Source organism: Lemur catta, chromosome 2 (assembly GCF_020740605.2).
Source record: "Lemur catta isolate mLemCat1 chromosome 2, mLemCat1.pri, whole genome shotgun sequence".
Lineage (NCBI taxonomy): Eukaryota > Metazoa > Chordata > Mammalia > Primates > Lemuridae > Lemur > Lemur catta.
In genome coordinates this window covers 55,527,149-55,544,241 of record NC_059129.1, presented here as the reverse complement: position 1 = coordinate 55,544,241, position 17,093 = coordinate 55,527,149, and the positions used below count along the sequence as shown (strand labels likewise).

At 37.8% G+C, this 17,093-nt stretch overlaps 1 long non-coding RNA gene across 1 annotated transcript in view; it reads left to right on the top strand.

The window, feature by feature from the left end:
• Window positions 1-16,714, top strand: part of LOC123631997 — a 35,716-nt gene extending 19,002 nt beyond the window's left edge. The window contains exon 3 of the long non-coding RNA XR_006733277.1: window positions 16,490-16,714. This is a non-coding gene — a long non-coding RNA (uncharacterized LOC123631997). The remainder of the gene's footprint in view (window positions 1-16,489) is intronic.
• The last annotated feature ends 379 nt before the right edge of the window (window positions 16,715-17,093 follow it).

The following is a 17,093-nucleotide window of genomic DNA, read 5'->3' as shown; positions in this document are numbered from 1 at the left end:
GTGGTGTCATCATAGCTCACTGCAGCCTCCAACTCCTGGGCTCAAGCGATCCTTCTGCCTCAGCCCCCTGAATAGCTGGGACTACAGGCATGTGCCACCGGGCCCTGCTAAGTTTTCTATTTTTTGTAGAGACTTGGTGTTGCTCTTGCTCAGGCTGGTCCTAGCCTCAAGTGACTGTCCCCACCTCCCAAAGTGCTAGGGTTACAGATGTGAGCCACTGCACCTGACCAGGGGAGGAGATTTTGACTGTAAGAGGAAATGGAATTTGGAACACAGGAATTTTGTTGGCCTTTGAGAAGGGTCTCACCCTTTCTTTTCGACTTTTGGGGGAAGGAAAAGGCGATAGACACAGGGAACAGTGAGATGGAGAGTTAGCAAGAGTTTTGGTGATCATTGTTTCCTGACATGTCTCAAAAGGAACGTCCTTGAAGTCTGGCCTCAGTAGAGCCTGCATTCAGAATTATTTTCCGAGTGCACATGAATGCTCCCCTGGAGCTACTATTCCATCCTGTCCTCCATCATCCATGTTGTGAAATCGATGAACCCTTGTAGGAGTGATCATCAGGGTTGGCAGGTGGCAGGCAGTGGAGAAGAGCATGGTCTTTAGTGACCTTGCTCATACTAGCACCACACAAACTATCCCCGCCACAGGAAGGTGACAGAGGTCATTAGTGGCAGCCGTGAGGAGGAACTGAGAACTTTGAGCTGGGAAAGACTTTGAAACAGCCTGTGAAGTATATCTGGGAGTTCCTGTGTACTGAAAAAGTGTTACTGACTTTCAGGAGTCAAAAGAATAATGGAAGATATTTATATGGAGATTTTTTTCTTTTTTATTTCAGCATATTACAAGGGTACAAATGTTTAGGTTACATATATTGCCCTTGCCCCACCCAAGTCAGAGCTTCAAGCATGTCCATCTCCCAGACGGTGCACACCGCACCCATTAGGTGTGTATATACCCAATCCTTCCTCCCCCCTCCTATCTGCCTGACACCCAATGAATGTTATTACTGTATGTGCACTTAAGTGTTGATCAGTTAAAACCAATTTGATGGTGAGTACATGTGGCACTTGTTTTTCCATTCTTGGGATACTTCACTTAGTAGAATGGGTTCCAGCTCTATCTAGGATAATACAAGACGTGCTATATCACCATTGATTTTTGTGGCACTTGGGTTGTTTCCACATCTTTGCAATTGTGAATTGTGCTGGTATATGGAGACTTTTTAATCTAGAGAATTCAAACAGAGTGTATATTTTAAAGAAAGAGGGAAGTGAAATTATAGAAGTGAGGCTCTCTAACAGACCCTCATTTAACCAAATCTTCAGATTAGCCAATCTTTTCCATTCTCTCAAAAATGTTCTGACAGTTGCCCATGACAGGCTGTCATGCAAACTGCTCATGGCTAGTTCACTTTCTAACTCTCTTCTACTCCCATCAGTTGAATTGTTTGTGTTAAGAGCACTTGCTATTGTCATTATACATTTTTCTTTTAAAAAATAATCATACACTAAAATTGACTTTTTTTGTTGTGCAGTTCTACAAATTTGTATAGATTAGTATAACTATCATCACAATCAAGATACAGAAAACTTCCATTACCAAAAAGTCCCTCATGCTATTCTTTTATAGTCATATCATCCATTTATCCCTACTTAGGCAACCAGTGATCTGTTCTTTAATCCTATAGTTTTGTCCTCTTGAGAATCACATAGATGAATTTGTATAGTATGTAACCTTTTGAGACTGTTTTTTTGTGCTTTTGAGATTCATCCAAGTTGCTGTGTGTTTCAATAGTTTGATCCTTCATATTGCCATGTAGCATTTTGTTGCATGATGTGCCCCTGCTTGCTTACCTAGTCACCCACTGAAGGATACTTTCTCTAGTTTGTGGCTACTATGAATACAGCTGCTACAAACAGTCACATACAGGCTTTTGTGTGAACGTAAGTTTCCATTTCTCTAGAATGACCACCAAAAGTCAATTGCTGGGTCATATAGTAAGTGTACATTTAAATTTCTAAGCAACTGCAAGATTATTTTTCAGAGTGGCTATTCCATTTTGTATTCCCACCAGCAATGTATGAGAATTCCAGTTGTACTGCATTCTTATCAGCACTTGGTATTATCCGTAATTTTTAAAGCCACTTTAATAGGTATGAAGTGATATCCAATCATGGTTTTAATTTTCATTTCACTAATAGCTAAAGATATTGAATATATTTTCATGTGCTTATTTGCAATTTATATACCTTTTTTTTTTTTTGGTGAAGTGCCAACCATCATTTCTTCCAATTTTTAGCAACACATTCTTTCTTCTCTCCTTTTGAGGTTCTAATGAAACACAGGTGAAACCTTCTGTTATTATCCCACAAGTTCTCAAGGCACAGTTCATTTTTTTTCAATCTTTTTTCTCCGTTGTTCAAATTAGATAATTTCTATTGATCTATCTTCAAGTCCACTAATTGTTTGCTCTATTATCTCCATTCTGCTATTGAGCCCAGCCAGTGAGACTGCTTATTTCAGTTATTTTATTTTCATTCCTAAAATTTCCAATGGGTTTTTTCTATCTTCTCTTTCTTTGCACAGACTTTCTAATTTTCTATTTGATTCAAGTGTGTTTGTGATTGCTGGTTGGAGCATTTTATAATAGCTATTTTAAAGACTTTATCAGATAATTCTAATATCTATGCCATCTTGGCTTTGACATCTGTTAATTGTCTTTTCTTGTTCAAGTTGAGATTTTCAGCTGGGTGTGGTGGCTCAGGTCTGTAATCCAGCACTTTAGGAGGCTGAGACAGGAGGATCACTTGAGCCCAGGGGACTAGGCTTGCCAACATATTGAGACCTTACCTCTATAAAAAACAAAACAAACAAAAACCCCAAATTGAAATAGATTTTCCTGTTTCTTTAATGTCAAGTAAGTTTGGATTGAATCCTGGATATTTTGGATACTACATTATGAGATGCTGGGCCATGTTTAATTCCTATGGAGAATGTTGCTATTTTATTTTGGCAGGCAATCAATCAGGTGACAATTTCCAACCCACCTTCATTGGGCTGTGGTTCCAACAGCAGTTCAGTATCCAAGCCTTTGTGGTGCCATTTGGACCTGTCCCATGCATGCACTGCCCAGTGGCCAATATGATATGGGGGCAGGTAATCTATCTGTTAAATTCTCAGTCTTATAAAGGTCATATAAATGCTGATTAGGGTCAGATCCATGTATGTGCAGCTTTGAAGTGAGCTCGGCATTCACATGCAACTTTATGGAGTTACTTTTCCAAGCAACTTCTCTTTCTCGGTACTTTCATTTCCTGCACTCCACTTTTTTTTTTTTTGTTTCTCTGGCCTGAAAGCCCTATATATACCACTCTGCTGCAGACTTCCACAGCTGTGCCACCTTTGGGGGTAAGCCTTGGGAGGACTAGAGGGAAAAAAACTGGTCAACTTGATGCCACTTCAGCCAGTGGTACTTTACATTCCGGGCTTTCCACCCCTCAATCTGCCCGCCATTGTCTACTTTTCAGACAAACAGCTGCTCCATGCATTCTGTCCAGATTTTATAGCTGCGTGCCGTGGGAAGACTGGGAAGAGTGTGCTTACTCTTATCTGAACACAAACCTCTGTAGATTTTAAACATTACATAAACCAATGTAATATGGGTACAAAAACAAAAGTGGTTAAGGTTCCACAATTAAAGTATGAGTCAACATGTGCATAGGTATGTGCACAGACACACGTGGTTCAAGTTTTCTGTAGTAAATTGAATGCTTTGGAGGATCTCCATAGAGGTGAGTTGCTAAGAAAAAAAAATCCGTAAAGCAAAAAACAACTTATCAAATCTATAAATAACAGTAAGAGATTAGAGGAAAGTCACTGAAATCTAGATGGATTTTGCACTTGTTCCACAACTCTGGATAAATTCTTGTTCCACTTTATAAAAGTCGCATCCACCGAGGCGGGAGGATCACTTGAGGTCAGAAGTTCAAGACCAGCCTGAGCAAGAGCGAGACTCCGTCTCTACTAAAAATAGAAAGAAATTAGCTGGACAACTAAAAATATATAGAAAAAATTAGCCAGGCATGGTGGCACATGCCTGCAGTCCCAGCTACTCGGGAGGCTGAGGCAGAAGGATTGCTTGAGCCCAGGAGTTTGAGGTTGCTGTGAGCTAGGCCGATGCCATGGCACTCTAGCCCGGGCAACAGAGTGAGACTGTGTCTCAAAAAAAAAAAAAAGAAAAAAAAGTCGCATCCAGACAATCACAAATTTTGCATCATGGGAATCTTTATTCTAGAAAGAGGACTCAGAACTCCATTCAGTGGATCCATTTTCAGTAGTCTTGGCCTTCCATTAAAAGTTTAGCAAATGAATGTTTCATGTTTTATATGTTTGGAGGTAAAATAAGATGTTTAATGTATATGTATATATTTTAATGATTCCAGTTTAACTGCTTATTTCTGAGCTCTCTTCTGAATGGATGAGGGCTTTTATAGAATGTATTAGAAAGTGACTCAAATATGTTGGATTGTTTGTTAGCTTGAAAGAGAGAGAGACAAACTGAGGCAGGGGAACCAGTTAGGAGTTTACTTCAATAGTCAAAATGAAGGCCTGACCTTGGGTGGTAGAAAAGAGACTAGAATGAACAGATAAAAGAGACATTAAAAAGAAAGAACCAGCTGGACTTGTGAATCTGCTGACTATAGGGAAGGATGTGATGGAGAAATTGTCAAGATGACTGAGCTGTGGGGCCCAAGTGATTGAATAGTGTCATTAACAAAAATAGGAGAGTTAGATGTGGGAAACATTTGAGGGGGCAAAGAAGTACCTGTAGAAGGCCAAGAATAAGATAAGGACTTAAGCCTTACTTCTGTTAAATTATATGCGATGATTACATATCCAAGTGAAAATGCTAAGCATGGCAAGGACAATTCTATTTTTAACCTATTTCTCCTATTGTAGAGTCTGACATTTACTGAGACTAAATAGAAAGTGGCCTTTTCCCTGTAGCTTCAGGATAGAAGGACAAGACACATTTTTAGCATAACAAAGAACAGGACAATTGGTAGAAAGGGATAAATCTTCACAGGGAAAGATTTGAGTACCTTTTAATGTGCTGTCCTTGAGATCACATCATCTTTAGAGCTCTTCTTTTCAACTCTCAATCAGAAGAGCAGGTCTCAGTCCTAAACATACAGTAGTCCTCCCTTATCCACAAGTTATGTTCCAAGACATCCAGTGGATGCCTGAAACTGAGGATAGTACTGAACGCTACACAATCCTCTGCATCCGTGGGTTTCACATCCATGGGTTCAACCAACTGCGGATTGAAAATATTTAAAAAAGAAATAAAAAATAACAATACAACAATAAAAAAATAATGCAAATAAAAACAATATAATAACTACTTACATAGCATTTACACTGAATTAGGTATTATAAATAATCTAGAGATGATTTAAAGTATATGGGAGGATGAGTTTAGGTTATATGCAAATACTAAGATATTTTATACAAGGGACTTGAGCATATGCAGATTTTGATATCTGGTTGTGGTGGGGACCTGGAACCAAGCCCCCATGGATGCCAAAAGATGACTGTACTATGTTTTTTCCTATACATGCACACCCATGATAAAGTTTATAAATTAGATACAGAGATTAACAATAACTAATAATAAAATAAAACAATTTTAACAATATACTATAATAAAAGTTATATGAATGTGGTTTTTCTCTCTCTCAAAATATCTTATTATACTACATTCACCCCTCTTCTGATGAACAAGGGGCAGAGTGGGATTGCATGGGATTTTATCATGCTACTTAGAACAGTGCACCATTTAAAACTTACAAATTGTTTATTTTGGAATTTTTCATTTAATATGTTTGAGCTGTGGTTAATTGTGGGTGACTGCAATTGTGGAAAGCAAAATTTTTGGTAACTGAAATCTCAGAAAGCAAAACCGTGGGTAAGGGGGGATTACTGTGTACACAACCTGTCTAACTGCAGTTGCAGACCTAGCTAAGCATGAATGACAACCCAGGCAGAGGAGTGACAAGAGGAGGCAGGACTTTGAAGCTGGAGTCCGTACTAGGGGCTCACTCAACGCTCATTACAATCTCCTTCTACCTTGCCTTTCTCTACCTAAAATTTTGCCTTCCCAGATTCCCTTGTAGTTTAGAAATGCCATGTGACTTAATTTGGCTAAGGAGATACAGCTTAGTAGAAATCTTTTTCCTGTTTCTTCCTGCCTGGAAAGCATATAATACTTATGATTGCAGCAACCAGCACTAAGGAATGGAGAGGTAGATAAACTATGCCTACTTCCTTATAGTAAACCTTGAATTGCCTACCCCTAGGATTCTTATTGCTTTAGATAGACAAATCCCTATATGAATAAGCCACTCTAGTTGGGTTTCTGATTCATGCATTTGAGCACATCCCTTAACTTAAATAGGAGCTCAAAGGTTAAAAAGAACTGAGTGACTATATGTGGGAGGGGAGGAATGACACAAGAGGACGTGAAGAAGAAGTTTAAGGGATGCTCTCTATTGAGATAGGGGATAGCCTTGGGGTACGCTATGAAATTGCAGAGCTCAAGTCTCACATTTGTAGATAGAACAGAGGAGAAAGGTCAGAACAACAGGCTAAAGAAGCCACTCTCAAATCTCCGTGGGTTAGAATGGAAGACCTGAACCTCAAGTAAAATACTAATTGGCCATTCTCTGGGATTTTGTGTAGAATGCCTGACCAGAGAACAGTTACACCAACTTATGGCAGACTGAACTTAAGGAAGACTTCCTCCCATGATAAGGTGGCATGGTGCTTAGGTTACTCCAGTGTGTTTTTAGAGATGACAAAGAATGAAGTTGGAAAGGGGGGGTATTTATTTGGAACTCATCATCATAGTAATGATATTTATAATTACATGACGTTCAGCATAATGAATGTTACATAGTAGGCACTCAGCATTTACTGTATGTGTAAATTAATGAGAGTTAATAAGATATCAAACACTGAAAGGCAAATTCACCATCTTTCCTAAATTGAACTGTTCATTCTTTGCATATTCTCACCTGTCTCAGAGCCCCAACACATACCATTCCTCCTACCTTGAACTTTCATCCTTCTTCCACATAACCATGTCCCTCCTTCACTTTTACCTTAAAATTTTTTAAAGAAAAACTCACTCTGTTCAAAGATATTTTTCATTTCTTAATCCAAATAGCCTCAGTTACTCTAATAACCACATATAGCCAGATAGTATTAATTTGCATAATGTCACTAACTTCTTTGCTAGGTTGTGAGTTTCAGCAGTTTAGATGAAGCAAAAAATATTCATCTCTATTCTTTCTATGAGATTGAAAGCTGCCCAGACGGGTTGCATATCTCTTATTTCTATTCTATTTCCTCATACTCCTACTTCTGAAAGTTGTAGCTATTTTTCACTCGGTAAACATTATAGAGTGACTCATTGGGGAGAGCACAATTCTTGCATTTTTATGTAATAAGAAATGTAAATGACCAGCCAGATATAGTTCTCTAGTCACTAATTAAAAAAGGGAGACTAATCATCTGAGAAGTGTATTTCCAAAGAAAAACATGAAATTTAATGCTGGACTTGCGACCTCATTGCAAATTTGGACTATAATCTGACTCTTTCAGAAACCCAGAGAAAGGCAGTTAACTTCTGGGTCTGGGTTCCTTTTTTATTTTATAAGAAATTTGCTGTTCTATGGATTATTTAATATATAAAACCATCTTAAGCTACCCTGAGTAAGAAGGTTGGGACATGGGAAATAAGAAGCTCTTCTACAAGGGAGAAATCTCATTAAGAGCAAATATGTAAATGAAATCTCTAAAGATATATCTCATTTCTGTGTCTGTAAGACCTTACTTAAAACATTACAGAAAGTAAAAATCAGTATTCATGGTCTTGAAAGAGCTCCAATGATCTTAAGGTCATTTAATGCAGCTCCTTAATGTGACAGAAATTTAAACCTCAACAAGTTTTGCTTCCCTTTCCATGATGTAGTCAAATGAAGTTTGGGGTATTTTATACTCAGTTCTCAAAATGAGTTTATAGGTATTACAGCAAACCTCTCTCTAGTATTGTCATTTGGGCCTACACTAGAAAAAGTGTTACTGGTGAAACTCAGTTATACATAGTAAGGTTTTCCAACAATGAGAACCTTGTACAGAACGTGAGATGGATTTATATCAGACTCAAATCTGCCCCGTAGGAAGGTCCAGTGTAGTTTAATAGCAATAACAAGAAGGATTTTCACTAGGCTGCCATTGTATAGACATGGAAAGAAAACTATGTGCAAAGCTAATTGGACCCAGCTATCAAATGCAAAGAAATGATATGCTATTGGCAGAGGATAATGTTGAATTCTGGAAATAAAATCTCACTAGTGGATAATAGCAAATGATCCCTGAATGGAGGTATTTGGTTTTTATTTTACCTTGGGTTATGGGTTACCTTGATTAGTATGTGTTAAGAAGCAAACAAAGGGAAGGAAATATATTCCAGTCTTGGTTCTACTATTGATTATTTGTATAATTTCATTGATCTGTTCCCCCCTGGGTTTTTTTGTTCAAATACCTCTTAGGACTGAGATTGTAATACTAAACTGAGGGTAGTAACTAATAAAAATGGTTGCTAAGTATATAGACATATGTATTTAAATTGACAGGCAATAAACTCAATGAAGAAAGCAATTTTAGAATAATGAGAAATAATTCAAATCCTTCACTTTTAACATAATTTTTACTACTTAAATTATTTTACCCACCCATATTAACATTATAATGAATTTTATTCCTTGAGCACATGTTAGGTTATGGGGCAGGGAGGTAGTCCCGAAACAAAATGGCAGAGATTGACATCCTAAGGGAAAATGACTATGGCAAGTTCAGAGTAGATTTATGTACACAAATAATGGAGTATTAGCTGTCAGTGCCAGCTGCCAGCATTTCAGTTCCTTACTGAGAAACATGTCTATATCTTGCAATACAGCTGGACAGGTTGAAGAAGACTCTAAATTGGAGCTCACTACATCTTCATATGATAGAATGGGGTAGACTATAGAAGCACAGGCCTTGCTTTGAAACTTCCCAGTGGTTCCGAGTTCTTAGTAAATAGTCTGATTTTCCCCACCAGGAAAGGTTGTTTCCAGGAAGGCAAGCCGGAGGGCCAATGCCGTGAAATGCCTGCTTTGTTCAAGATAATTTCCAGAGGTCAAGATAAATTGGGTGGGTGTGAACATATTTACACTCTATTCCATTCCAGGGGATGACTCAGAATTCAAAAGGTTGGTGCTTCAGCCGCCCACAGCTGTTTTCCAGGCAACTAAATATTTTAATTCTGATACTATGATTAATTGAGCATCGGATACAGCACATGGAAACCCTACTGCTTCCTAATTCCCACTAGCCACGGAGCCGGTGGCAGGGAGAAGGGGAGTCAAGAATCCCAGCTGCTTCCTCCTCCACAACACACAGAATACAAAGGAGAGAGATGAGAGCTTCAAGCAAAGGATGCTGTTTGCTTTCTTAATATGTTAGGAAAGTATTTGCCAACATCACCAGCAGGAGATACTGAAGTTGAGCTCTACTGTAGGAAGTTTCAAGCCAAATTCAGCTAACAAAATGTAAAATGTTAGCAACATTGCTAGGCATATAATAAATAGTATATCTAATAAATATGTGTTGGCTTATTATTGTCTTTTTGTTTTGTTTTCCTGCCTTTCATCAATTTGTTATTAACTGGGGGGATACAATCTCTAAGAGAAGCTTATTACTGTATTGTTTAAAAATAATGTAATATCCCTCTGGGAGGCCGAGGCAGGTGGATCGCTCGAGGTCAGGAGTTCGAGACCAGCCTGAGCGAGACGCCGTCTCTACTAAAAATACAAATAAAAATTATCTGGACAACTAAAAATATATATAGAAAAAATTAGGCGGGCGTGGTGGTGCATGCCTGTAGTCCCAGCTACTCGGGAGGCTGAGGCAGTAGGATCGCTTGAGCCCAGGAGTCTGAGGTTGCTGTGAGCTAGGCTGACGCCACGGCACTCACTCTAGCCCGGGCAACAAAGTGAGACTCTGTCTCAAAAAAAAAAAAAAAATAATAATAATGTAATACCTAATTGAACAATCATTTGGGCTATTTCTTGGGAAAGTTGAAGAAAGAAAGCCAAAATTATCCAGTCCTAGAGAACCCAAAGAAATTCATTTGTTTTTTAATGGCCTCTTTCCTCTTTTTTTCCCTAGCTGTGGTTCTGGGGAGGGAGAGTCAACATGGTCTTATTGTAAGTGATTGAGATTTGATTTCCTGGTTAATGATTACGCATGGGGAAGGAGGGTGTGCCAGGTTCATTCAGACCCAAAGCATTTCTGGACAAGAAACAATAACAGCAAAGCCAAGGAGTCTGATAATTGAGGGAAATTCCTCTTCTTTAATTGGATGTAAGGTATAATTATATTTAATGTAGGAAAAGCATTTTAAAAATGAATTACTCTAGGTACCTTCCCTTTATTTCCTTTGCAGGAAACCTCAGTTTTTAAACATTAGATTGGAGAGAAAAGCCAATGTGGAGACAACTCTGGTGAAACTAGAAGTGCAGGGTTCTGAAATGTTCACCTCTGGCCTTCTACTTATTAAAAAAAAATTGTTATTCCCCTCCTAGTGACTTATTGTAATACTAATTTTTCATAAGATACCATGAGGCTTAAAAAACATATTCCAATAGTTGAAGCTAAGAAGCAGAATTTTATAAGCTCTTTTTGTTTCCTTCTTCAGGATTTTAGAAATCAAACTCATGTTCTAAAGCTCCCTTCCCTAAAGTTCTAAAAATTTGAATGGATTTTTATGGGTTTCTCACAAGCCTGGGAATGACTTGAGGTTAATAATGGTTTGGGGTTTCTTGCTAGCTAGACCTCAGAGCAAGACTTTGGCCTATGCCTTTTCCCTCCCTATGTTGCTTACATTTCTGAGCAATATTTTGCTTTTTGGCATAATAACCAAACAAATAGACATTTAAGTATTTAAAACCGATTTTGTTGGTAGCAAGAGATAGTTATATTTGGTACAAAATTAGGTACATTTTTGTATGTAATTGGATGAAACAGGTTATATCTATGGATGCTTATGTTTTAATTAATCTGAAACAATTATTAAGTCAGTTTTAATCTAAGAATAGATGTAATATAATTGTGGCTTTCTCATAACCCTTGTGAAGGATATTCTTATCTTTTAAATAAAATATTATATTCTATTTGCCCCTCAAGAGTCAGGAAGGTGACACTGAAGTTAAAATCACTTACCTGTGTAGTCAGAGCTCACTGTTTGGTCTCCATAGATTTCAGTTATCGCTCTCTACCTGCTGTTGTACTAGCCTTTTCATATGGCGTGGGTCATTTGCCAGAAATGCATAATCTAAACATGAATTTAAGAAGATTATTAAAGACAATAAAATATTCCCCCTTGCCCTTAGCAAAACTATTCATGTGGTAATAATTGAGGCTTTATTTTATTTTAAAATTTATTTATTTACCACTTGAAAGAGAATAAAATTGGACCCTTACCTTACAAAAATTATCATATATTAATACAAAAATTAACTCAAAATGGATTAAAGAGCTAAATGTAAAAAATAAAACTCTGAAACTCTTAAAAGAAAACAGAAAAAGCTTCATGACATTGGATTTGACAATGATTTCTTGCATAAGATATCAAAAGCACAGGCAACTAAAGCAAATAGTTAGATAAACTGGACTTCATCGAAATTAAAAACTTCTGTGGATCAAAGGGCATTATTAGGAGAGTGAGAAGGCAACCCACAGAATGGGAAAGAATATATCTGGTAGTGGGTTAATATCTAGAATACATAAAGAACTGTTACAATTCAACAATTTAAAAAACCCCAAATAATACAATTAAAAAGTGTCGATGGCTCAGGCCTGTAATCCTAGCACTCTGGGAAGCAGAGGCAGGAAGATTAGTTGAGCTCAGGAGTTCAAGACCAGCCTGAGCAAGAGTGAGACCCTGTCTCTATTTAAAAAAAAAAAAAGTGAGCAAAAGACTTGAATTGACATTTCTCCAGAGAAGATATACAAATGGTCAATAGGCACATGAAAATATGCTAATAATTAAGAAAATGTAAATCAAAACTACAGCAAGATACCACTTTATGCCCATTAAGATGACTATTATACCAAAAAAACCCAACAAAAACAAAAACCAAAAAAAGTGTAGAAAATAACAAGTCTTGGCAGAGCGATGGAGAAATTGGAACCCTTGTGCGTTGCTGGTGGGAACGTAAAATGGTGCCATCGCTATGGAAAACAGTATAGTGGTTTCTTAAAATATTAGACATAGGATTACCATATAATCCAGCAATTCTGCTTCTGAGTATACACCCAAAAGAATTGATAGCTAACATTTGAACAGATACTTATACACCACTGTTTATAGCAGCATTATTCACAATAGCCAAAAGGTGGAAACAACCCAAATGACTATCAGTGAATGAATAGATAAACAAAATGTGGTTTATACAAAGAATAAAATATTACTCAGCTTTAAAAAAGAGATGAAATTCTGATAGATGCTATAACATAGGTGAACCTGGAAGATACTATGCTACGTGAAACAAGCTAGATACAAAAGAAAACATTTTGCATGATTCCACTTACATGAGATACATAGGGTAGTCAAATTAATAATAGAGAAGGAAAGTAGAATGGTGGTCAACAGGGATTGGGGAAGGGGGAATAGGGAGTCCTTGTTTAATGAGTAGAGTTTCAGTTTGGGGTGATGAAAAAGTTCTGGAGATGGGTAGTGGTGATGGTTGCCCAATAATGTGAAATGTACTTAATGCCACTGAATTGTACACTTCAAAATGGTTGCAATAATAAATATTATATTTTATATATTTTACCATAATAAAATTCTGTTTATTTATATACTCTTAATTTGTATTTTCCTAAAAGCCCATCCTATGAGACAAGGATTTGAGAGTAAGTAGTTTATTTGGTATCCCAAGAAATATTTTTGTTGAGCAGGGAAGAGAAGCAAGGACTAGAAGGCCAATGAATGGTCTGTGTCAAGCCAGTTACCATTATGAACAACTGGAACTTAATCCACCTGGCAACTCTGTGATCCAGTATGGGACAAGTCTCAGAGCTATCTCCCTGGTAGGGTGAAGGAGCTGTGGTATTGCTCTACCAGTTCCCATCAGTCATTTTTCAAGGACTACTCCCTGGATGTCTATTCATGCCCCTGAGCCTGGTGCAGCAGACTAGGCTCCAGTGGAGAGCAAAAGTCTTTGGGCAAAAGGACTCTGATTCTGGCAGCTGGACATATTAAAGTCTGAGACACTGGCATCATCTGCCTTGACAGATTTAATTCAGACTTTTTTTGTCTACTAATTCAAGCTGGACCTACATTACATTGGAAAAGATTTCTTGATTATACAGATCCTGAATAGCATACCGTAGGACTTACTGAATGTGAAGCATGTATTAGACATTACTTCACCCCACTCCTGTGACTGCCCACCTTCAAGCTGTCTACTATGTAGCATGCTCAGCTTCTGGCCAAGTCTTCATTTCCCAATCAGTTCTTCATCCCTTGCTCTATTAAGAAAAGGCACATTATAGCCTTTTTTTCTGAAGAAGGAAAACTTGGGTGAAAAATCTGGGTTTTCTTCCAAGTGTAACTAAATCTCATTTAGTTATTTTTGTATGCCCAAACATTCCATATGTATCTACAGCTTTGCCTGTAAATATTAAATAACAGAAGGAGGTGGGGAGGAATGGCAGATGAGGGTGGTGGAGGACAGCTAAGAGCATACCCCCCCAGGGAATGAAAGAGTTTTAAAAGGTTGGCAGAGCTCTCAAGAACAGAGCTGAACTGTGGCTGTAGAGTAGTGGGAATGACCAAAGCTTTTGTTTACATTCCAAAACTCTCCTTGTGAGACTATTCATTGTGGAATTCTTCAGAACTTTGCAGCTTTCTCTTTTGTGTTTTTACCTTTTTCCTGTTTCCTGTTGTAATTAACAGTAAAACCAAACCTAACCACACAAAGAGCCCTTGGGAAAACCATAAAAAGATTGTGTGGTTTCAAGGTAGTCATGACATCACATAAATTGTTCAGATGCGTAGGGCAGTGGAGAGGACGAAAATCCTTATGGAAACACCATCAAAATTGTAAGCTGATGGTTTCATCATAATAAAATGGGAAGAAAGAAAGGAGCCTACCACACGTTTAATGCCTGATACCCACGGGGCTACAAGTTGCCACCGTGGCTTAGAGCTGAAGAAATCCCCACCACCTAAGAGAGTGGGAAGACAGGAAGATAGTCTCTTGGTGTACCAAGCTGAAATCAAAACTTTCCCCATGGAAACGTTTTAAGATGTGATAGTTAGGTTTTGTTGTTGTTGTTGTTGTTGTTTTGAGACAGTCTCACTCTGTTGCCCTGGCTAGAGTGGCCCTGCCGTCATCATAACTCACTAACCTCAGACTCCTGGGCTCAAGCAATCCTCCTGCCTCAGCCTCCAGAATAGCTGGGACTAGCCACCACATACAGCTAATTTTTTCTATTTTTAATAGAGACGGAGTCTGGCTCTTGCTCAGACTCCAGAGCTCAAGCAATTCTCCCAGCTCGGCCTCCCATAGTGCTAGGATTACAGGCGTGAGCCACTGCGCCCGGCCATGATAGTTAGGTTTTAAAGTGTTCACAGGAGAGTTACAGTTTAAATAGGTTTTATGATCTGAACACCTAAGGACTTAAAACTTCTCAGTTTTGGACCTAACCGATTTTTATGTCAGGAAATGCCTCAAATGTAAGATTTAGCAAGTGCAAAAGTTAATGTCAACAACCAGGAAGGAGATTTTGCATTGCACTTACACACCTGGCTTGTATTCTTAGATGTACTTATACGTTTATAGGTGCATAAATTTATACATGCCCTTCCTGAGGTAAGAATACTTAAAACTGTAGGGTACGTACCAACAGCTATTGTGTACCTGCTTTGCAACTCCTTTCTTTCCTGCTAAGAGCAGAACTGCGTCTTGGTCGGCATTGCCATCTAGTGGCCAAAATGGGAAATTGGCAAATGCGTGACTTCGCTTTCTTCCTCCCTCGCGGGCTTGGAGAACTTGGAGTACAACAGACTTTATTTCAGATACTCGATACGCACTGTTTAGCAAAAGCCACTAAAGACAATTTCTTTCTTACAGAGATGCATAGACGCAGACAACACACACAGCACACACACACAGATGCATAGACACACAACACACACACATACACACAGGCAGATGCATAGACACACAAGCACACACACACTCAACCCTTTTTCACTTACAGCCTTTCCTCCCAACCGTTTCAAATTGTTTCTGTTTGGTCTCCCATAAGATAATTTTGTCATTACCACTCTCTCCCCTCCGTCTTCTTGTTCTTAATTTGTGACCCCCTCATTCAAATTCATTAGTCAGTAATTAGACACACTGAAACCAATGTTATAAATTTTAACACTTTTGAGGGAGTAGAAAAAAACAAATTTTAACACTTTTGTGGAGCCCCAAAATTGTCTTTTAGAATCTCTAAACGGTTTAAAGGGAATTTCTTCTTAGACTTAATTAATTAGTAAGTAATTAGTAATTACTTTTCCTTAATAGCATTTAAGGCAAAATTTTAAAATCACTTTAAACATTAGTTTATATATACATATATATTTGCCAAAGGAAAACTGGTAGAGTAAACCAAAAACTGATAAAAATGATTTCCTATAGGGCATGAGAGAGAACAGGGTTGAAGGCAAAAATAGAAGACAAGAGTTTTTTTAAAAAACAGCTTTACTGAAGTATAAAGTCGACTCATTAAAAGCGTACAATTCAGTGATTTTTAGTAGGCTTAGGGAGTTTTACAACCATCACTACCATCTAATTTTAGAACCTTTCCATCCGCCCAAATTTCTTCCGCCCTCATTTGGAGTAATTCCCCCACCCCACACCCAGCCCCAGGCAGTCCCTAATCTCCTTTCTGTCTCCAAAGATTTGCCTTTTTTGGACATTTTATACATGGAATCATGCAATATGTGTGGTGTTCTGTGTTTGGCTTCTTTCACTCACGTGCTATATTTGAAGTTTATCTATGTTATAGCATGTATCAGTACTTTGTTTTTCTAAAATTAAATTCAAAGAGTATGGAAAGCAGAGAAAATGAGTAACCTTACAGTGGCGACACCTGGGGGACACTAGGTCAGCCATATGATCAAGGTTAACATAAACAGTGATAGGTCATATCGATAGCATGCACCCTTCACATGATATGATAAAAAAGACACTTTATCTCTTTAGCTTTTTCCCCAAAACTCATAATCCCAATCTATTCATGAGAAAAACATCAGATAAATCCAATTGTTGTATGAGACATTCTTCAAAATACCTTACCAATATTTCTCAAAACTTTTAGGATCATCAAAAACCAGGAAAGTATGAGAAACTTTCATGGCCAAGAGGAGCCCCAGGAGACATGGCAACAAAACGTCATGTGGCATCCTGGATGGGATACTGGATCTGAGAAAGCACATTGGCGAAAACTCAGAAAATCAGAATAAAGTACTGATGTGAGTTAATAACAATATATTAAAATTTGTTTATTAACTGTAAGAAATGTACCATACTGACATAAGATGTTAATAACAGGGAAAATTGACATGAGATATATAGAAACTCATTATCCTATCTTTATAATTTTCCTATAACTCTAAACTATTCTAAAATAAAAGTTTATTTTAAAAAGCCTATCTTTCCTCCATTGAACTGTGTTTTTACCTTTGTCAAAAATCAGCTGGGCATATTTGCATAGGTCTATTTTTGAGTTCCTTTTTCTGGTCCATTGAAGTCTAGACTTACGTCTATTTGCTATCTATATATCAATTTTACTGCCTGTATATAAATTAGGAAGAACTGACATCTTTACTATGTTGGGTCTTTCAATACATGAACACAGTATGTTTTGATGTTTTTCATCAGCATTTTGTAGTTTTCAGCATGCAAGTCCTAGCCATGTTTTG